Source organism: Peromyscus californicus, unplaced genomic scaffold (genome assembly GCF_007827085.1).
Source record: "Peromyscus californicus insignis strain IS unplaced genomic scaffold, ASM782708v3 Scaffold_8__1_contigs__length_139910024, whole genome shotgun sequence".
Lineage (NCBI taxonomy): Eukaryota > Metazoa > Chordata > Mammalia > Rodentia > Cricetidae > Peromyscus > Peromyscus californicus.
In genome coordinates, this window is record NW_026294606.1 from 41847097 (window position 1) to 41870100 (window position 23004).

The window sequence follows — 23004 nt, forward strand, 5'->3', positions numbered from 1 at the left end:
TTGGAACTTTTCGGCTTTGAAAATTCCCTGCTGACGTCACAGAACAGTGGTCTGATATGGTCCCTGTTGAAAGTCCCTGTTGAAAAGCAGGGACTTCCCAAATCTGAATCTATCCTTCAGCCCACATTACAACTGCAAAAGATTTTAAATCAAAACGGAATCTTTCACAGCTTAAAACAATGTTAATACAAACATTCCTGAATATTAGAGATGCAATCAACAAACACAGATTTTATCCTATTTACAAGGAAAATACAAAAAACAAACGTTCCAGTTCACATTACAAGTTAGCACAATCTTTATACTGCAACGTTTTCAAAACTTCTTGTATTAAAAAGAAAATGAATTTCACATATTCAACTACGGTACAGTGATTCAGAAATTATAAGCGTCTTAATACCACGAAATGGTAAAACAAAGTCAAAGACAGGAGCAGGAAGGTTATTCAGGAATAGAAATACGTATTGTCTATTCTTTTAATCTTTTGAGAGCATTCAAGCTGATGCCTCTTAAGCTTTAGTGTGTGAGCTATCGTCATGGACTACAATTTAAAATGCGATTTTATTTTTTTGTAGAGTCTAGATTGCAATTTCTCCCCAGGGGTCTGGACGCCAGCCTTCCCACAGAGGGCGCCACTGTCTCAGGTGAATCGATTCGGTGGATCATCCTAGAACAATCCAGGAACCTCAGTCTATGGCAGAATGAACTTCGCTCGCGGACAGGGCGATGCTGGTGTTCACCGGAGAAAACAGCTCTCTCGGCAGGGAAACTGGAGAAACTGTTCAGTTCTCCAGTTAAATCTTTGATCCTTTCTCTCCTGGAAACGCAGGTCACGTCACCTTCAGAACCTTGCAGTTTCGGACTGGGAGTACCGCTGTTCCTTGGCTGCATCTTCGGACTTCCTATCTTCTCGTTCTGATAATATGGCCTTGGGATGGTGCCCCAGCTCGGCGGCCTTAAAGTCGGTTTGCTGCTTTCAAGGAAAATTTTCTCTCGTGGGGAGAAAAGAAAGTCAGTAACCCACAAGGGCTTGAAACCAGTGGAGGTGCCGGGGATTGAACCCGGGGCCTCGTGCATGCTAAGCACGCGCTCTACCACTGAGCTACACCCCCGATACAGTTGTGCTCTTGGGAATACATTCAAGACAGAAATCTGATTTTTGCTAGGTTTTGGAAACATCAGGTGCAGAAGCCTAAGGCCACACTTACTTTCATCATTTTAAAGTCCAAGCGGAAGTCGGGTGTCTGCCTATCATAGAGCAGCTCACTTACCGGTCTGGACCAACGCCGTTTGCAGCTCTTGGTCCTGTGTGCGTGCGTGCAGCCACCTCTTTCAGTCCAGGAAGAGCCAGGATGAATGCTTTCGGTTTGTCTTTATTCCCTACTTCCCCTCTGCCTTACTTTTAGAGGGTTGCAGAGCTGGGAACGATGGACCTCCTCTGTAATTCCAGCGCTTGAAAGGCATAGACCGGAGCATTGCCTCGAGTTGCAAGACAAGCCAGGACTACACAATGAGACTGTTTACAAAATGGAAAGAAAAATGCGAGAGAGATGGGGGAAGAGAAGGACTAAAGGTGGTTTTTCAGATCGACAGTTGTGACTCCAGATGATAAATCAATGAGAACAAAGACATAGGTATACACAATTATAAATGATCACAGGTAACACAAGAGTGGAAACATGGGTTCTTTGGGGGACGGGAGGAGACCAGCCAGAGAGGACTGGGGCAATGGGGAAGGGGTGAACTATATGAAAATGCCATAATGAACCTCTTTAATTTGTGTGCCAACATAAAAATTAATAAGAGTAATAATAAAGTATAGTAATGTATGTCTCTTCTCATTTCTCCCTTAAATGGTTTAGAATGCAACTAATGGATGAGACTCTAACACAGGACTGATATATGTGTGTGATACATTTGCCAGTGGCAGTACAATGGATGTCTTCACAGCAAAGCAGTAGTGGGCTAAGGAAATGACAGGTACTAAGGCAATCAATTATACCAATATAAATTTTAATTTACAACTGACAAATGTAATGTGTATCACAATACCACAAAAGCAGAAAGACTAGAGCTTGTAGGCGTTACTTTCCGATATACGACTGGAGTTAAATTTTTATAAAATAAGGTGATCCCAATAAGTGAACTTGTATACTGTAAATGGAAAAACCACCCAAAAGAAAGCTTAAAAGCAGTGAATACATCATTAAAGAAATCTAAATGCTACATTCATTAGAAAGTATTCACTTACTACTAAAAGAAGATTGGAGAGAAAAATAGTCATGAGAGATGTTGAAAACCAAAAGGGAAAATGATGGCACAATCCCGACTATTCCAATAACATTAAATATAAATAAACTAGCCGGGCGGTGGTGGCGCACGCCTTTAATCCCAGCACTTGGGAGGCAGAGCCAGGCGGATCTCTGTGAGTTCGAGGCCAGCCTGGGCTACCAAGTGAGTTCCAGGAGAGGCGCAAAGCTACACAGAGAAACCCTGTCTCGAAAAACCAAAAAAATATATATATATGTAAACAATCCTATGAAAAGGCACAGCCTATAGGACTGGATTTAAAAACCATGCTCCAAGTGAGTGACACCAGCAAGATGGTGGAATTTAAATTCCTTCTCCCATGGAAGTGTGAGGTTAACAATAATGTACAGAACAATATGCTGAAAGTTCTAGAAATTAGTTAATAGTTTCCTACCAAGACTAGTACCATGCTACCATCCCAAAAGCAGGTGTGTGGGGGTGGGGGGATCATAGCAGTTCTCTTCTCTGCAGCTGTTCCTGCCCTCCACTCCCTACTTCTGCCCTATCATTGGTATTTGGAATGAATGAGGGAATTCCCAACTTGCCTCTTCTTCCTGGGGATGGGGTGGGAGTAGTTTTTTTTTTAAAGTACAAAATATTAAAAAAAAGTCAATGTAATACATATATTCACAAAATGAAGGTCAAAACATAATCATTTCAAAGATGCAAAGAAATATTTTTTTCATTCAACAATTTTTTTATTTACTTTTATTTTCAATTGAGATTAAGCCCAGTGATTCACATCAAGCTATACCCCAAGCCCTCAACAGTTTATTAGTGTGCTGGTTTGAGAATATCCCCTACAGGGATTGCAGGTCAATGGAACCACATGCCCGGAATTCTGTGGAGATAGGAGAAACATCGACACAGAGCTGATTAGAGTCTTCGATAAAGATAACGTGGAAACCATAGTCCTCAGAGGCTGTTTTTCCAGATCTGAGCCAATGTGTCTGGGGGGTCTCTACTGAAACATGGAGATGGGTCAGAATAGAGAGAGGAGTGATTTGCTTGAGATAGAACAACATTTATCCATATACTGTGCCTGGTGCTATGTAGCCATGTTTTACACACACACACACACACACACACACACACACACACACACACACACGCACCCACACGCACACATGCATGCACAAAGAAATTCACAAGACTGTATGGATTTTGTGGTCATCTGGGGTTTCTGGTTAAATAACTAAAAAAGAAACTTGAGTTTAAACCCACCTGGCCCTTTCCAGCACTCACTCTCAGGTGTGATTTCAAGTATTTGTTTGACGGCTTTTAACATACTCAAAGCGGCATCATGTCCCTGGATGTTCATCTCACACTGCTGCATTTGCTATTCTCAGAAGCGGTCCGAGAACACCGTTCTCTCTCGTAGCGAGGATAAGGTACCCAGTTCCTTACAGTTCAGTCGTCAAAGCCAAATGTGGTCCACACCTTCAGTCCTAGTGCTTCGGAGGCTGAGACAGGAGGACTGCTGTGAGTTCAAGGCCAACTTGGGCTACAGAGTCTCTTTTTAAAGGAAAATGGGAGACTGTCCACACTTAATCTGTGAGATGAATGGATCCCATGGGGACTTGTGCCCTGATGGCGAATGGGTTCATTTTATCACGGAGCTTGGTTCACGATAAGCAAAAAGGAACCAGGTTTCCTTGTCAACAGTTGGGCTAGTGACATCAAGACAACCACAACCATGTGATTTCACTGCCATCTTGGTACAACCATACTACATAAACCAAGATGATGGTGCACAGCACTTCCCAGTACCACTGAAACCTCAGGATCTTCATATCCCTTTTTATAACAGACTGAGGCGATACCAGACCTCCACAGTGGGTTGTCCTTTTTAGTTTTAGCTGTTTTGTTTTTATTTTTGACACACTGTTTCACATCATGTATTGGCTAGTTTCTAGAGGGGATTTAAGACTTTTCTCAGCTTATAAAGGATCATCCCAGCTGGTTTTGCTGATTGTTGATGTCCCTTTCTAGAAGGAGTGCTGCAGGCCGCAGGAATATATCATAAGAACTCAGCTGGTTACTACCTGGAGGAATCAGGGAATTCCTCCAGAGGAAGCCAAATCCCAAGGAGTTTTTGGTGTTACTTGGCTTGTTATATATCAGCTGTGTTCTGTTATGAAAATCATGTGTGCCTTCATAGTTTTCCCAATTGACTTTTCCCTAAGAAGGGCTAACAGTGTGGATCACTGATCACTCTCTGGACATACACATTCCAGGTATTTAGAGAACTGCCTCAGGAAAGGCTTTCTCTGGAATCAGATATCTCCCTTGGCCACTTTCAAGGACTAGCAGTAATAACAGTCCACATGCAAGTCTCCTGATTTAAGACAAATTCCACAAGGAGACACTGCCTAGGTCAGGTGGGTGTTCAGTGATAGCTTTATACAATTTAGCTCAGACCCTCTTTTCTTACAGCCTTACTAACTTTATAGACCTCTAACTCCTTTTCTTTTTTTTTTTTTTTTTTTATTTTTAAAGCCTACAGCACCCGGCATTCCCAGGCGGTCTCCCATCCAAGTACTAACCAGGCCCGACCCTGCTTAGCTTCCGAGATCAGACGAGATCGGGCGCGTTCAGGGTGGTATGGCCGTAGACCTAACTCCTTTTCTAACCACTTCTAGGAATAGTTGGATAACCTTCTGTGCTGACAGCTATGCTCAGCCAGAACCCCAGTTCAAGCCTCCCTGTAATTATCATCATTAGCAGCATCCGGCCAGGTCCACCCCAGATGGAGGAAAGTACTTTATCAGAGATACCTCTGTACTCTCAAAGAACAGACTTAACCATCCAGGCTACCTGTTTGAGAAGGCCTGGCGGATGTGCCAATTAAGCCTTACTTCCTCCTTTCCCAAACCTTAACTCCAGTTCCAGATCTCCCTTTAACTATCACCAGAGGTACCTAGCTGTACACAGGTTGCCTAGCGACTGAGCACACTTTTCCCCACCCTGCAAAAAAAACGGCAGATAGCTTGGACAGATAGCCACAGGAAAAAAGAAGACAGTTTTATTTTCTCCCATTGACCTAGCAACTTACAGATTCTTAACATTTTCTACCAATCACGTTTAAGATTATAGTTGAGCACATAAGATTCCCTCTTCTTAGATATTACCTGAATTTAGCCTTTAGTTAATTCATTTCCCCATTAGTCACTTCCCTTTGGGGTTGCAAAGGATAATTAATGGTTATTGCCTTCCTATGTGATTCTTATCACCCCTCCATTTGACCCTGGAAGCCTGGTTTTGTACTGCTAAGGGAATACTGCTTGTAAGTGTATATATACCAGGACTCCCAGGGCATGAGAGGACAGAGAAGAGAAAAGAGAATGGAAGAACTAGATGGGTAAGAACTTGAGAGGAACACACTGAGATGGGGAAGAACTAGACTGAAGGGCTAGAAGAGAGTACTAGAGGAATGAGATGGAAGATGAGGAAGAGCCAGATAAGGAAGTACTAGATGGGGAAGAACAAGTTGAGGAAGAACGAGATGAGGAGAGAGAAGAGAAGGAGATGGGAAAGGAGATGATATGGGAAGGAACAAGATGGATGAGAACCTAGAAGGGGCAGAGCTAGATAAAGGAATTAAGATAAAACCTAGAGGGGACCACAGACAAGTGTAGAGAGAAATCAGGCTAAAAATGAGCTAAATATGATAGCAGAATATAAGCTTGTAACTGACACAGAATAATAAAGTATATGGACTAAGGAGTTTCGTGTACATAGATTCATTTCTTCTCATCAAAGATTAATTATCAGCTGGTTGTAGATTCTTCCCAAACCCTGGGAGGGGACTATCGAGGGGCTGGACTCCCATAGTCCCCGATAGAAGGAGGGGACAGGCAGTGACCCTGGACCTTCGCCTCAGTATCCAACCACTGCTCCAAGTCATTGCTACTTAACTCTGCCCTAACTGCATACAGCCTTGGCATCTTGGGGAGGACGTAGAGTACACAGGATGGGAAGACTGCAGAGAAGGAGATCCACCTATGCAGCTGTCAGTAAACTAACATTATCCATACTGGGTGAAAACTTGCTTTGGGGGCACTCACCACTCACTCATGCCACTCACTCAACAAATCCATTGGTCCTCTAGGCTCCAGCCAAGGACTTTCTTTCCTCCCTACACATGGCTGGTACTTAAATCAAACTACCAATGCACTTTTGGAGTCTTTAAGATAAGCCCATTGAAGGGATACCCTGAATGCCATCCCAGATGATCCCATCCAGCTGTAAGAAGACAGACTGGCCATCACCCCAATGTCATAATAGTTAGGGTTACCTCTTTTGGTGTGGGATGAGAAATGAAAAAAAAAATAGGGGATAGAAATTGGTTAGGCAGTTTAGGATTAAAAGACTGTAAAGAAAAGCAACCAGTTTCTTGGCTGGAAGTTAAAAAAAAAATATGCTTGGGATTCTTGGCAGCCTCGTCCTTGCCCAGACCAGATATGCTGAAAGTGCTTTGGGAGCCCTGATCTCTGATCTGGTTCCTAAAAGATTCTAGGGTTAAGGATGACACACATTAAACAATGCTTAAGCCATCACTTATCATAAGAATTTTTGCACATTCTAGACACTTCACATGATCCACATACACTGGCCAAGGTAGTTAGCCTAGCAAGGACTCACAGTTCCTGAACTTCCCTTCCCCTTTATTAGCCAGTATCATGACACCATGAAATAGAGTCCCCAGCAGTGGGATGAGACTCAGTCACCACCTACATCTGGGAAAAAGATGGAGGCCCTTTTGTTCAAGTGTGTTTGTTAGCCCAGTTTGGGTCTTGGTGTACCTCTCTGCAAAAAGAATTGCCTGATTGAGCTATTTGTACTTGGTTCTTGTGTTCCTTTGTGCAACATCCAGATTATTCTTTGTATCTAACATAAGTATAACTTTTTAAAAGATTTATTTATTTATTATGTATACAGTGTTCTGTCTGCATGTGTGCATGCAGGCCAGAAGAGGGCACCATGTGGTTGCTGGGAATTGAACTCAGGACCTCTGGAAGAACAGCTAGTGCTCTTAACCATCTCCCCATCTCTTAGCCATCTCTCCAGCCCCATATGTATAACTTTTTAGCACTATGATTTGAGCATGACACCTTGCTAAAGTGTTAAATCTGTACTGAAGCACAGGCACTCAGGAAGCAGAGGCAGGCAGATGTCTGTGAGTTCAAAGCCAGCTTGCTCTACAATGAGTTCCAGGACAATAGGACTGTTGCACAGAGAAACCCTGTCTTGCAAATCCCAAAAAAGAATAAACAACAAACAAACAAATAAACAAACAAACACACAAATAAATAAATAAATAGTAAAAATAAAAATAAAAGAATTATACTAAAATGGTATATTATGGTGGGTTGTTCATTGTTGGGGGGACCACGTATGAGTATAAGGACTGTTAACTACTTTGGTCACCTCAATCAAAATGGGGTGGTTATATTATCTACTTTTTTATTGTGATAAAAAAAATAACCGTAGGTGTTTTTTTTTAATTCATTTTATTCTTTGTGGGGCCCACCATCCAGCTCCCAGATAATCACACGGAGACTTATTATTTCTTATGGCTGCCTGGCCTTAGCTTGGCTTATTTCTAGCCAACTTTTTAAATTTAAATTATCCCATCTACCTTTTGCCTCTGGGCTTTTATCTTTCTCTATTCTATATACCTTTCTTTACTTCTTACTCCCTAGCTTGCTGTGTAGCTGGGTGGCTGGCCCCTGGAGTCCTCTTCTCCTTTTCTCACGCCTTGATCGATCTTCTCTTCCCTCTTTTCTCCTTCTATCTATTCTCTCTGCCTGCCAGCTCCACCTATCCTTTCTCCTGCCTAGCTATTGGCTGTTCAGCGATTCTAAAATTAGAGCTTTTGAAGCTAAAGTAAGGACTCATAAGAAAAAGCTGTCAGCCTGCTGCCATGATGGGTCTCATGCACGCTCGCTGGAAGCTTCTGTACCAGTCTGTGCTGCCCCATCACTGTAGTAACCCTACCTGGCTAAAGCTGATATCTGATGATTATTTACAAACTGGTCAAGAAAAGCCTGACTCCCTCCCAAATTGGTATGCTCCTGAGGGACTCACATGATGTAGCATGAGTCAGTTTTGTGACTGGTAATAAGATCTTGAGAATCCTTAAGTTCAAAGGATTGTCCTGATCTCCCTGAGCATCATTATAACTTGATCAAGAAAGCAGTAGCTGACTGTAAGCATCTTGAGATGAACAGAGGTGATAAGGGTGCTAAATTCTCCCTGATTCTGGTAGATTCTGGTAGAGAGCTAATTCTGCTCTGGCATATAAGACTGAGTGAGTCCTGCTGTACAATTGGAAATAAGAGTCACCACACCCTCTGCTCTAGTGGCATAAATTTCTCATGTATGCATGAGCAATAAAATCATTTAAGTTGGGTGGCGGTGGCACTGCCTTTAATCCCAGCACTCAGGAGGCAGAGGCAGGCGGATCTCTGTGAGTTCCAGGCCAGCCTAGTCTACATATGGAGTTTCAGGACAGCCAAGACTACATATAGAGACCCTGTCTCAAAATAAATAAATAAATGAAATAAATAAAGTCACTTAAAACAAAAGCACACATTAGATACTGCGCAGGTGGCACTTTCTTGGGAGGCTAAGGAAAGGAGATTACTGTGAGCTCAAGGCGAGCCTGGGCTACATAGTGAGTTTTAGGGTAGCTCGGGCTACAGAATGAGACCCTGTCTCAAACAAACAAACTAGAACAGACTAACAAATACAGGAACACACACAGAGGGAGAGAGAGAGAGAGAGAGAGAGAGAGAGAGAGAGAGAGAGAGAGAGAGAGAGAGGGAGAAGGAGAGGGAGAGGGAGAGGGAGAAGGAGAGAGAGACTTGAAAAAATTACACTGAACAACAGTATTGTAAATATAGTTTCTTGATATGGTCTTATGAGTCAAAAGAGACATAGAGAACCCTCAAAACTTATACTTAACAAAAAGTTTTGATGCTCTCAAGACAAACAGATATTTGATGGGCTGAGTCATTCTCCAGAATATTAAAGCATATACTAAATGAAAACACACATAATGGCAGAAACAATTATGTCTCAAAATTTCAAAATTATTGTCATAAAAATTTATCCAAGCAGCTGATAGTAACCACAGCCTCCACTCCAAACAAAACAAGAATCCTAAAGCTGGCTGGGGAGATGGTTAGGCAAGGGCAAGATGACCCACTACATCAGTGATTCTCAGTCTAGGGTCAAAACCGCTTTGGCAAACCTCTATCCCCAAAAATATTTACATTAAATTACATTATAATTTATACCAGTAGCAAAATTACAGTCATAAAGTAGCAATGCAAATAAATTTATGGTCATGGATCACCCCAACATGAGGAACTGTATTAAAGGGTTGGGGCATTAGGAAGGTTGAGAACCACTGTTCCAGATAAAGGTGCCTGCTGCCAAGCTGGAAGACGGGAGTATAATCTTTGGGATTGTCACCAAAAAAATGCAGCTCTCATCTTAAGGGAAATAAGAGACAGTTTACTCTGGAATCGTTTTGAGTGACCATGGCTTGGGAACACAGACTTAGGTTACCCCAAATTCCATGTTCCAATGTAGAAGCAGTTTCATAAAGTTTTATCATGTATGGAACAAAGAAAGTCAAAAATCAAAGCAAGTTTAAAATACATTGGTAGGTACATCAAAGAGGTGGAAAATGTTATATAGGCCCAACATGCTGGGTGATGACTGTCTTAGCTTTTGGGTTGGTGGGAGCCAGTGGGTCTGTTAAGTCAGTAGGTTCCGACTGTTTTTATTTATAGTCACAGGATGTTAGTTACCACACAGAGGTGAGCAAGGAATGACTGCCCAAGATAAGATAATTAGCCTCTGGATCTGCAGCATTCCAATCTGTCCATAGCACTGACTGAACTTCATTCTAGGTACAACCTTTCAGGAGTTTTCATTCACAGGACCCATCTGTTGGAAAGAGAACTCTTACAGGTTGTACTTGGATTTTGATGTGTCTGCCTCCCCTAATGCTCACACACCAAGTAAATAAAGAAATGTAAGGACAACCATTTGAAACCTTTAAACTCCAATTTTCCTCAAGGACTATTTGGACATCTACAAATGGATTCCATGAATAATTCAAGTATTTGAAAAACTGAGTGTGCTGGCTAGTGTTCTGGTTTTATGTCAACTTGATACAAGATACAGCAATCTGAGAGGTAGGATCCTCAATTAAGAAAATGCCCTCATAAGATCAGGCTGTAGGGAAGCCTGTAGGGCATTTTCTGAATTAGTGCTTGATGGGGGAGGGCCCAGCCCATTGTGGATAGTGACACTCCTGGGCTGGTGGTCCTGGGTTCTATAAGGGAGCCAGCTGAGCAAGCCATAAAGAGCATACCAGTAAGCAGCACCCTTCCATGGCTTTTGCATCAGCTCTTGTCTCCAGGTCCTGACTTCCTTAAGTGATGGATCATGATGTGGAAGTGTAAGACAAATGAACCCTTTCCTCCTCAACTTACTTTTGATCACGGTGTTTTATCACAGGTGTTTAGTAACCCTAAGACAGACAGACACTGAGCATGTTTTATTATGTTAAAAACAAAATTGATCTAATTTTAGTTGTATTGAAGTCTTCTCTTCCAAAAGATGAATACTGTTGTTAAATACAATTTTTGTTACAGTAACAGAAACCTTTTGCCTATGATGTCCAACTAGTAGCTCTTAAATGCCTCATGTAGCTATTTATTGCACTTTTCGAACATGATGGTACAATAGCTCTGTGATTGGACATAGGAAACATAGCTGCGCCCCAGCAAACCAGGCTTAGCACCTGTCCTTAATAAGCCATTTAAAGGATCCAAATTAATAGTACCAGGAGAAAATGGACATTTATTCAATGTGGCCATATTAGGAAGAGGAACAAAGAGAAATAGTGACACAGTCCGTTGTTGGGGTCCTGATAGAAGGATTGGATTTAAATAAAAAGCAAGAAATATGCATAACTAGGCAGTCTGGTCAGGGTGTGGTCTCTTGCACACAGCAACCTCAGCTCCAATTCTCTCTGCAAGGTCAGTCACTGCTGTGACTAGCTGTAAAGTCTTTTCTCTAGGAGGCAAGTTCCCCCTCTGAATGTTCCCAGGAATTTCCAGCCATTTGTCTAATTCTTGGGGTCTATTCTTCCAATAGTCTGATAGCCAAAGAGAGAGCACAAATGTCTCTTTAGAATACATCTATTCCTGCCAGATAGGCTGCTTATAGCTGTGTTAACAAAAATAATAGCATTCTTAGCATTTGGGAGACTGAGGCAGGAGAATTATCCTAAGTTTCATGCTATCTTTCCTACAGAGTGAGACCGTATCTGAAAAACAAAACAACAATAATAAATAGCTTTAAAAGCATATAGATTTCTCTACCTGGAAAATCCACTACCATCCTTTATGGGTAAAGAAATCTACATTAATGTTGAAATGGCTAAGATTTTTCTCATGTAGCTCATGAGGTGGAGTGTTTGCCTAGCATGCACAAAGGCTTAGGTTCAATCTCAGGCACCAGAGAGACCCATTGTAATGCACAGGCTGGCTTTAGGAGGCAGAGGGAGGAAGGAAGGCTAGGTGTTCAGGGGCACCCTAGTTATAACGGATATGGAGGCCACCTGGGATACAGAAGATACTGTCTCGATAAAAAGTTTGGTTTTTCCTCATTTAAAAAAAAATACACTTTCTCATTAAAAAATTATTAGTCTAAAAAATAATACAAATTCACGTTTTTAAAAATCAATATTAGTTGGGTGTGGTGGTGCGTGTCTTTAATCCCAGTACTCGGGAGGCAGAGGCAGATGGATCGGTATGAATTCAGAGCTAGCCTGCACTACATATCAAACTTCAGGCTAGCAAAGTCCTTGTAGTCAGACCCTAAAACAAACAAACTAACTAGCAAACAAAGGTCAACATTTTCAAACCAGGTAGGATGTCAAACTACTCCCATCCTAGTACTTGGAAGATGGAGGCTGGATCAAGTGTTTGTTTTAGGTCATCCTCAGTTACAACTAAGTGTAAAACCAATCTGAACTACAGGAACCCTAGTCTAAAAGAAAGAAGAAGAAGGAGAAGCCAGGCGGTGGTGGCGCACGCCTTTAACCCCAGCACTCGGGAGGAAGAAGCAGGCGGATCTTTGGAGTTCGAGGCCAGCCTGGTCTACAGAGGGAGATCCAGGAAAGGCGCAAAGCTACACAGAGAAACCCTGTCTTAAAAAACCAAAAAAAAAAAAAAAAAGAGGAGGAGAAAACAAATATTTTAAAATAAATAACTGCAACCTAAATATAAAATTATTTAAATTATTTTTCTTAAAAGGCTTATTTTTTTAAACTATGCGTATATGTGCATGTGTACAGTGCGTGAGTGTGGGAGTCAGCCAGAGGTGACTGATCTCCATGAAGCTGGAGTTAGAGGCAGTCTGAGCCATCATGGGTCCTCTGAAAGAGCAGTAGGAGCTTGCAAAGGTTGAGTCGCCTCTCAAGCTGGTCAGTCTCAACCCTCAGCAATTGTTCTCTCTGTCTCTCTGTCTCTCTGTCTCTGTCTCTCTGTCTCTCTCTCTGTCTCTCTGTCTCTCTGTCTCTCTCTCTGTGTCTGTCTGTCTCTCTCTCTCTGTCTCTCTCTGTGTCTCTCTCTGTGTCTCTCTGTGTCTCTGTCTCTGTCTCTGTCTCTGTCTCTGTCTCTCTCTCTCTCTCTCCTCTCTCTCAACTGCTAGGTAAGGGCCCTCTAAAATCTTTACAGTTCCAGTTTTGCCCTGAGGCTCCTCTCTCTGCCTGGAGCAAGTGTTTCCATTTGGAAGGAATGCTGCAGTTCTGAGGAACATGCCTACAACAGTGGGTCTTTGGGTTTTGAAGTCAGCCTGGCATACTTAACAAATTCCAGACAGCCGGGACTACACAGCAAAACCCTGTCTTAAAAGAAAAAAAGCAGGGCGGTGTATATTAACATCACACCCCGGACATGGAGTGTACATCTTTAAACTTCTAGAACTACCTGCCGAAGCAGTCCTGGGCTGCCTTCCCAGGGGCAGGGCAGGGCAGGGCACACTTTGGATGTTCTGATCTGAGGGCAGACCTTTAATGTTGGTGTCCCTCATCCCGGGAGGTAGCCCAGTGTTGTGCATGAAGTTTGCAAGTGTGTAGTGAAGTACTCACACAAGCATATGTGAGGCCCTTCAAAGTATGAGATCAAAGTCGGGAGCGAGTGAGTCAAGGAGTGTGCTGTGCGGCTCCTGTCTTTACCTTGGGCTTGATTAAACTTAATCAGCACAACCAAGAACTTTTATCTGGGTCAAAACCTAGCATTATACTTTTTTAATTACTGGAATGCACACAAAGTACAAAAATGGAAGACGACCGGAACCGAGTGGAGGATCAATGGAGGGGAAGTTGTCGTGGGAGAAGTGGGAGAAATGAGAAAAAGTTCCCAGTTTCCCACTGTGGATTGCTCTTTCTTCCCTCCCTCCAGTCTTTCCTATTCCCTGCCTGCCCCAGACTGCCTCTTTGCTCTTCTCCATCAGGGCCTTTTGCCATGCTGTATTTGGGATTGAAGCGCCTCGATATAAAACGCAAGACCAGTGAGACTGACTTTTTTTTGTCTCCCTTGGTCTTGGTTTCTGTCCGTGTGGATTGGAATTGGCAGAAGACACACCACACCACACCAGACCCGAAAAAAGATGTCTACCTTGTACAATGCCTGTGGTACCTTGAAAAGTGGAGGTGCCGGGGATTGAACCCGGGGCCTCGTGCATGCTAAGCACGCGCTCTACCACTGAGCTACACCCCCTCGCAGGCAAACTTACTCAAAATATTCCTATGACTGGATATTGTCACTCCGGCTGGCAGGTGTCCTGCAATTAATTTAGGACGAATACTGAGCCCCGCGTCTCGGATACTATGTGGAAGACAAACTAGAAGAAGGAAAAGATAAGCAATGTCTGGATCTCGACCAGGGACCGTCTATGACCTGTCACCTGGGGCGGATAGCAGGTGTTTGTGCCAAGCTGCTCCAGAGAGGGGTCTGAATGATGATTTCTGCTGGGAAAGGTGGCCGACACCCGCAGTACGATGCGGGAAGGTGAAGAGAACAAAGCAAGCTGGGAGGAAAGCTCACTCCCCGCTGTGGACCGGCTGGCAGCCGGGTGCAGGCTCGTTCTGACCCCGGGATGTAGACCCTGGGAAGCAGCAGGCTCCAGTGCACCGGCCGAGCCCCACCACCCCACCTACTCATGGCGCCGACACCCCACCTCCCCCGCCCCACCCCGGAAGGCTCCATCGAGAAAAAGATGCAAAAGTAGTAGTCTGAACAACCCTCAGTGCCCAGTAGCGTCAGGGTCCTGGGGACCCTCCACTCCTTGGAGCGCAAGCACTCTCTCCCGTTCTCTCAGCCTTGTACAACAGTCGAAATTGGGTTGGGGGTCTAATTAAAGGAAATAAACTAAGATCCTGGGAAAACATAAGATAAGAGAGGAGAAAACCGGAAAGAAAGAGAGGAGACCTGGGAGCGGGAGGAAAAACAAGAGTATGTATTAGACAGGATTCTCTGGCAGAACAGAAACAATAGGGTGTATATATTATAAAAGAGAATATATTGAATTGGCCTACACAACCCGGACTGGGTAGCCCAACAGTAGCTAGCGGCATGCTGAAAAGGCCAGTAGTTGCTCAGTCCATGAAACTGCAAATCTCAGCTTTCCCAATGTTGGTGCTGAAAGCTGGGAGCTCCCAAGTGTCGCTGGTTTTGAATTTATGTTGGAAGTTGAAGTCTGATGCCACCAGAAGACAGCAGCGGTAGCGATAGTTACACTCCCTCCCGGGGAATCAGACCTAGCAGGTGCACACTGCTCTTTCCTTGGACCTCCATATCTTGTGCAGCTCTTTAGGAAGATGCGATCCACTTTGAGGATGTATCTTCCTCCTTCGATTAATCCAGAGGCGTGCCTCCTATGTGGCCAACCATTCCTGCTGACCACTAAGACCGACCATCACAACGTAGAAGGAAGTATGGAGAGTGGGACCCTAGAGTTCAGAACAGGAATGACAGCTCTCAACAAGCCTGCCCCGGGTCTCCATTGTCCCACGCTTCCTCCAATCATCAGAAGACCGCTCCGTAAAATGTGGAATCAGAAAGCTGGTCCTTCTAGTCCATCTCTCACCGAGTGTAGGAACACTGGGTCACCAGGAGGGGTTTGGGGCCAGAGTTTCTGCGTCAGTTGATCTGGGTGGGCCCTAAAATCTTGCGGTTCTAGCAAGTTTCCGGTGATAAGAGAAGATTCTGAAACGTCCTTGCCTAAGTAACAAGTCAGAACACGAAGGAAAGTAATCAGAGTACACTGTATCCAGAACCGCTCCAAGAAGAGCAATCCTTTCATAGGAAGTGGGTTGCCAACCAGTAGAGAAGTCTCTCCCAGGGCACCTTGCAGAAGCAGATCTGAGATCGCTATCAACCAGCCTGATTGAGACTTACTGCTTGGATACACAGCTCTTGATGCCTATTACCAGCTCTTCAGTGACAGGGCAAGACAGTGCAAATGCAAGACCTCCATCTTGCATTCTTGCTGGGGACATTTCAGGTTTAACTAGAGTTTAAACTCCATCATGGAGAATTCCACTGAAAACCTAGCTAACAGCTTCTGTTAAATTTCCTGTTTGTTCAAACCTCCCTCTCCAACTAGCCGACTATCTTAGCTTCTACCAAACTGCTTGCTTGCACAAAGCCACCCCAATCTCCTTAACCTACTGAATGAGATGCCAGGATGTGGTGTCTGCCTTCAAAAACCCCGTGTTATGGACACTCTAGGCTACAGGTAGGTCTCTAAATACCTGGGTGTCGTTCCAGCCAGCTGGAATAAAGACTTCTGATTGACTATAAAATCGCACTCCCCCTTCACACAGATTATGAATTATGCAGTTGCACCAGAGTGTGAGTTTGAACTCTCAGCAGTGGGGTGAAGCCCTCACCGTCACCACTGCACTAGAATAAGAACTAAGAGAACTTCCCACCCATTGTGCTTGCTCCTCTGGTTTGGGTCATGGTACATGCTTTTTACAAAAAGGAGCTGCCTTTTGGAATTATTTTTTGTCTTGCCCATGAGTTTCTTTGTGAAAGACCAAAAGTATTATTTTCCAAAAGTTTGGGTGTTCATTCTAGATTGCAAAACTGCCCAGAGAATGGTCTGGTCCCCTTCTTTGAGGAAGATACATCCCCACAGCTCCATTATGGTGGCCACAGGCTCTTGTGTGAACGACACTCTTAGATCTGAAATGATTCCCAGGACATAGTTAATTTCTTGTTAATGGGGGGAAGGGCCCCCAGATAAGTACCTTGGTGACCAGGCAACTGCATGTAGAGACCAAGGTAAAAAATGCTGTGAAGAATGATCAAGCGACTCTGGTGATGAGGACATTCTGGTGGCAATTTGGAAGTAAATAAGTGATTCAGAGTACAAGAAACCTCCTCCTTAGGGGTGGGGGTTGAGTCTCTAAGGACCAGAATGGGAAGTAACCTGCCAAAACCAAGCTCCAAAAAGAAAGAAGAAAGAAAAGAATGAATTTCTCAAGACAGGGGGCAACCAACTCCTCTGGCTGGTCCAGAGGCTCCCCAACCAGATTTAGTACTCTCTGGCCTGACTAAGGAGAGACTGAACAATGAGAAAGAGACCTTCAAGATTTAAATTTAACTCCATATCCCTCTCTCCCTGGGCATAGGATTTACTTTTCTTTCCTTCTGGTCATGGTTTCTTCTTGTCATGGATTCCTCAGAGAACCTGGGAGACCATCAGATGTGGTGGAAAACGGAGGGAAACAGCCTCTTGGTATGGTAAAATCCAACCCTGCTTTAGACCATTAGGTCCTGAGACAATTGCTTTTCTAGCTGGATCACAGTGCCACACAAGGCCACTAAAGCTTTAAATCAGGATTCATTATTTTTAACAAGCTAGTTAATAAGGGACTTTAATCAACACACAGGGTCACAAAGTATCTGCTCTCAATCCACGCCATGCTTGAGTGGGACAAAATGGTATCAAGGTCATGTTCTCCTTTCCAATTTGTCTATGTGCTCCCAGAGGAACAGTGCCACCGATGAGCACTGAGCACTTCGCCAGTTTCTTTTCCATCAAGAGCTTATACCTAGGATCCAAGGGGAGATCAAACAAGAATCAGGTAACATGGCTTGGTGGTCACAGTTACAATTTATGAAAATATGTATGGCCTCCCTTTCATTGGGTAGAGAAGAGACCAGGGGATGCATTCTTCTGTTTTTACTTTGCTATTTGGGGCCTGTATACCCGAGGGTAATTTTTTCTGTTAGAACTATGTTAATCTAACTTGGATGCTTATTTGGAAAAACAAAAGGGTGGTTGCCCACAACTAATCTGAGAAGTGTGTGGATTCCACAGGGACTTGTGCCTGTTGGAGACTGGGCTCATTTTATCATGGAACTAAGTTCACAATAAGCAAAAGATAAGACTATGGCTCGATGCCATATTGACTGGTGACCTCATCAAGACGTAGGCAACCATGTGACTTGGTCATCATCATAGCTAGTTACATCATCAAAACAGTGAAGGCAAAGTGATCTCACTACTATCTTTACTCATGAAACTGTGCAGCATGAAACAAAATGGTGGGACCCTTAAAGGGGATCTGCACCCCTAGAATGTCCTGCACCACAGGCATTCAGTCACATGTCCCAAGCCTCTTCTCCTTTTGGGTTTTCATCTTCTTGGATGGGATCATGGCAGTAACAAACCCAGAGACACCTCCAACAGAAGCTCCAGTTCCAGGGGATAAGTTCAATGCATTTTTATATCGAACTACCGAAATCATACCAGACCTCCAGGGTGGATTTTTGTTTTAACCCTGACAACTGTTTTGTCTGATGTATTTACTGGTTACTAGAGGAGACTTATAGTTTTCTCAGCCATGCCCCTCCAATACCAGCCATCTGCCGGGTAGGAGCCAACAAGTTGAGATGGCTTGACTGGGAAGTTCGTGGAACTTCGCAATGACCCAGAGAAAACTTGAGAAGGCACATCCCAACCAAGACCCAAAGAACAGAATGCCAGGCTCTAGATACACTGTTGCCGGTGAGGGGTGTAAAAATGGATTATTTTTTATTTTTAGAAAAGAAGTACTTACATGGGAAGATTGAGATGGCTGGATGAAGCCAGGCATGGTAGCGCACACCTTTTATTCCAGCAGCTGCCAGGCAGAGGCAGTCAGATCTCTATGGTTAGAAGCCAGCCTGATTTACAGAGTGAATTTCAGGCTAGCCAAGACTGTGGTGAGACTCTATCTATAAACAAACAAACAAACAGGTAGGTAGGTAGGTAGATAAATAAATGCTAGATGATTTTCTATGATGGAAAAGAAAGCTGGAAGCAAGCAAGCTACAAAGGTCTGTGGAAATTATATAAGGAATGTGAAAGATGAGCCTTTCTGTGTATGAAACCTCTATTTCACAGTCATTGGTCTCTTTGGAGGGCCTAAGAGCTGAACAGGCTGAGTGGACGGCAGAGGAGACCATGCGCATGCGTGTGTGTGTGCGTGTGCGTGTGCGTGTGCGTGTGCGTGTGCGTGTGTGGAGAAGCTGGCAGGCTGACCAGTCCAGCTGACACCCAGGCCCAGGACTGAGGCTGTGGGTTGGCCCACTCCAACATCCACCTCATCTATGAACTGTTAGAACACGAGAAGGGGATGAACCCACAGATCCAAAACTGCAGGGCATCGGCCGGAAGTCCAGGAGTTGGGGAGAGAACCGAGGGGAGCCAGGAGGAGATCTCATTGTCGATGGTGTGACCGAGGCCTCGAACCAGACCTATGACTCATGGCAACGAACACTTGCAAATGAAGACTACAGGGTGACATGTGTATGTGACCCACCGGGACACACCACAGCTTCCACAGCGAGATTCTTTTTTTTTTTTTTCTTCTTTTTTGTTCTGCTTTGTTTGTTTAGTTGGTTTGTTTTTTGGTTTTCTTTTAAATTTTGTTTTGTTGCAAGGGGGGGGGGGGGGGGTGTTGCAAGGGATGGGTGGCGGGGATGGGGAGATGGAGAGATGAGTGGGATCGGGATGCCTGATGTGAAAACCACAAAGAATAAAAGATAATAAGAAAAAAACTATTGCATGACATGAAAAAAAAAAAGAGTCATTGGTCTGATCTGTGTAATAATTACAAGGACTGGTTTAAAGAACAAAAAGTAGGTCTAATTAAAATTTAAATGGCCTTGATAGTACCAAAAAAAGGTAATTAATTTGGCCACCTATATGGTTTTAACCACCCAACAGTGGAAAGTGTAACCAAAGATTAAAATTATTTGTATGTTTCCTTAACAGTCCAAGGGATCACACTCCTGGACATTAGACATAAGCCAGAGGCTTATTCAGACAGCTATTTTTCATTAATGATGTTCTTCTTGATAAGGAAATGCTGCCCAGATGTAAGATCTTGGCTCATGCAGTACCTACCTGCAGCCAAGATAGACAGACTCTCAATTGTTTGATCCTAAGAATTAATTGTTGGCTAAATTTATTCTCTCCCTCTCTAGGAGCCGTTTGGGAGGGATGTCACTCTGATTCTAACCATCTTAATAGCTGTCAGAGTGCCTAGAAACAGATGCTCAGTTCTTCACTCTAGAGACCAGTCTTGGAGGCCAAAGGGAAATGGGGAGCCGGTAGATGGGTGCACCTGTGAGCCCACCAAGAGGTTCTAATGTTTAGGACATTTTAAAGATACCATCCAACCTGGCTTCTCCTGGTTTCCTGCCTAGGCTTTGAAATGATAACTATTAATTTTGCCCTTGCCTTTCCCTCACATCTCTTTCTAGGGACCAGTCAAGGACTTTCTTTCCCTTCTAACTTGTCTGTTATACCAATGGAACTACCAATGAACTTTCAAGGCCTTTTAGATAGGCCCACTCGTGGGGATCCCATATTGCTGCAACCCAACACCCTCCATGTCTGTTGGAGGAATCTGGATTTTCAGTCATCCCGATTTCATACAGGACTTTAGGTGACATCTTCAGAAGCAGGGATGATGTAAACGGAATGTAAAAATAGCCCAGGCAGTCTAGAATACAAAGACCCCAAACAAATGTAACCAGTTTCTGTCTTGACTAAAAGCCAGTAGTGTTCATGGGCAACTTGGCAGCTTCATCCTTGCCAGAGATGCCAGAAATGTGTAGGGTTCTGATCTTTCATCTGCTTGCTAGCTGATTCTAGGCTTACTTCTTCAGAGGGAGGAATGGAAAGATATCAGTAAGAGCCTGTTAAAGAGAAAGTGCCTAGCCACAAGAGTGGAATCTCTGGCCTGGGTGGGTTCAATCATTCTCTTGGCCAAAGGATCACCTTTAGCAAAAAGATGTACTCACCTTAAGTTAGGCTAAAAAGACAGGTGAAGTGATTAATTCTTTCGGTTAAGGGCCTCATCTAGAGGCTTGGGTGGGGGCTGGAGAGGTGGCTCAGGCCCTGAGTTCAATTCCCAGTACACACACAGGGCCTCATAACTGTCTATCATGGGATCTGGTGTGGAGGCAGACATGCAGACAAAGCAACCATATACCTAAAATATATAAATCCTTAGAAACTTGTCCAGAGTCTCACCAGAATTGCCTTCACCAAATAATCCCCAGTCACTTAACAACTTACTGTTACTAAAGACTTCAGAAAGTTAGCATATGTTGGCTGAATTTTAAGAAAAAAAAATGTATTAATAAAGAGGGAGGGAATTATGAGACACATTTTTTCTATCAAAATTGACTAGTCTGCAAAGGGTCAGTATTTCATAAACCTCCTCTACCTGGAGGAACTCTGTACAGTGTCTGCCTGCCCACCTTTGACCATTCCTAAGACTCGACTCTTTATTACACCCTTCCACTTTGGGCTGATTATGAATTCACCAGCTGTGTTAGATTTGAGGTCAAGCTCCCACTGACAGAGTGAGACACAATATAGTCCTCCAAGACACTTGAATAAAAAGAAAGTGAACTTCCTCCTGCTGCGTGGTTGCTGGCCTGGTTTGTGTCAAGGCATACCCTATTTTCAACATGAAAATGCCTTGCCTGGTGACTTTCACTTTGTTCATGTGTTTCTTTTTGTGACAGCAAGAATATGACTTTCCTACAACATCAACTTCCTAACCTTGCAACCATGTAGTCATGTAAAACTCTTTTAAATTTCTTGAATTTGTCACTTTAGGGAAAGAAAAACTTTACCCCACTCTGTAGATTCAGTAATCAAGTCTATGAATTAAGTTTACAGTGTGAGGATTAAGAGGAGAAACGATACCCAAATTTATTATATATGTGGGGAAGGAACATCATAGGTATGAAAAGTAAATATTCCAAACGGAGTGAGACCTAGAAGCTTCTTCACAGGGGATGTGGGAGGAGATGTAGGCAACCTGGAGAAAGGAATGATTTATAGAAAGATGAAAGGGTCTCAGGAGAACAAGTCTGAACAGCATTTGAAAAGTCTATCTGGATGTGTAGACCTCTGGCCTCCCGTAAAGTGAATTAGTCCATGCTTGATGAGACTCTCAGAGGGGTTCAGGGCCACTGTTCACTGTTTTAGGTTTGGAAGGTTGGGTTTTATGTAGATAAGGGCAATTCAGAGGAAGCTCTGCATTTGCTGTTTGTCCATCCCTCCCTCTGGTGTTCGAAGAAATTAACTTGGAAAATTATTGAGAAAAGAGAACAGGGAAGCTTGGGTAGAGAAGGGAAATCTGCCATCAAAAACAAGCTCCTGGTGTGGGGACTCGTGGCAGTGAAGGAACAGGGAGAATGTGGAAGAGCTGAAGGGGAAGGCGTTTTAGGTAAAATAACACAGATGTGTCAAAGGTCTCGAGAGTATGAAATGAGCAAACACCGTTCTGACACTCGAGTGAAATATATAAACAGTTAGATTTTTGTTTACCAAGCTTCATGGCTCTTGCTTTATTTCTGCAAGAGTGACAGGAAGAGATCCACAAGAGAATTATTCCAACTGCCTTAGTTAGGGTTACTGTCGTTGTAATAAAACACCATGAACAAAGTAACATGTGGAGGAAGGGGTTTATTTGGCTTACACTTCCACTTTGTGGTCCATCATTAAAGGAAGTCAGGACAGGAACTCAAACAAGGCAAGAGCTGATGGAGAGGCCGTGGAGGGGTGCTGCTTACTGGTTTGCTCTTCCAGTTTGCTCAGCCTGCTTTCTTAGAGACTCAAGACCACCAGCCCAGAGCTTGGCCCTCCCCCATCAATACTAATTAAGAAAATGCTCTACAGGCTTGCCTACAACCTGAACTTATGGAAGCATTTTCTTAATTGAGGCTCCCTCCTCTCAGATGACTCTAGCCTGTGTCAAGTTGACAAACTATCCAGCACACCAACTAAAGTCAGGATCTAACCACAGAATATTTAGTTGTGGGCTTACACATTCTACCAAATACCAGTTTTCTACAAACAGAACAAATGAAAGTGATTATCCCCAAATAATGGGTGTCTTCGTGATGAGGATGCATGTACCCCTGATTGGGAGGCTGAAGCAAGATCGAGGGTTGTATACTGAGACTCTGTCTTTTATCATTCTTTTAAAGTAAACTGGTAAGTTAGTTACAAAGTAGTAAACAGAGGAGGAAGTCCACCAACGGGCATTCTTTGTACGATTACTGATTACCGCACCCAGCA

General features: G+C 43.6%; 3 non-coding genes and 1 pseudogene across 3 annotated transcripts; 1 reads left to right on the top strand and 3 right to left on the bottom strand.

Moving 5' to 3' along the window:
• Nucleotides 1–1040: 1040 nt before the first annotated feature.
• On the bottom strand, nt 1041–1112 carry Trnaa-agc (transfer RNA alanine (anticodon AGC)). Its single transcript has one exon. It is a non-coding gene; the product is annotated as a tRNA-Ala (tRNA).
• A 3695-nt stretch (nt 1113–4807) lies between these two features.
• Nucleotides 4808–4926, bottom strand: LOC128104841 (5S ribosomal RNA). The gene has a single exon (XR_008216137.1). It is a non-coding gene; the product is annotated as a 5S ribosomal RNA (ribosomal RNA).
• Nucleotides 4927–8239: 3313 nt separating this feature from the next.
• On the top strand, nt 8240–8683 carry LOC128104343 (40S ribosomal protein S13-like; annotated as a pseudogene).
• Nucleotides 8684–14048: 5365 nt separating this feature from the next.
• Nucleotides 14049–14120, bottom strand: Trnaa-agc (transfer RNA alanine (anticodon AGC)). The gene has a single exon. It is a non-coding gene; the product is annotated as a tRNA-Ala (tRNA).
• Nucleotides 14121–23004: the final 8884 nt, after the last annotated feature.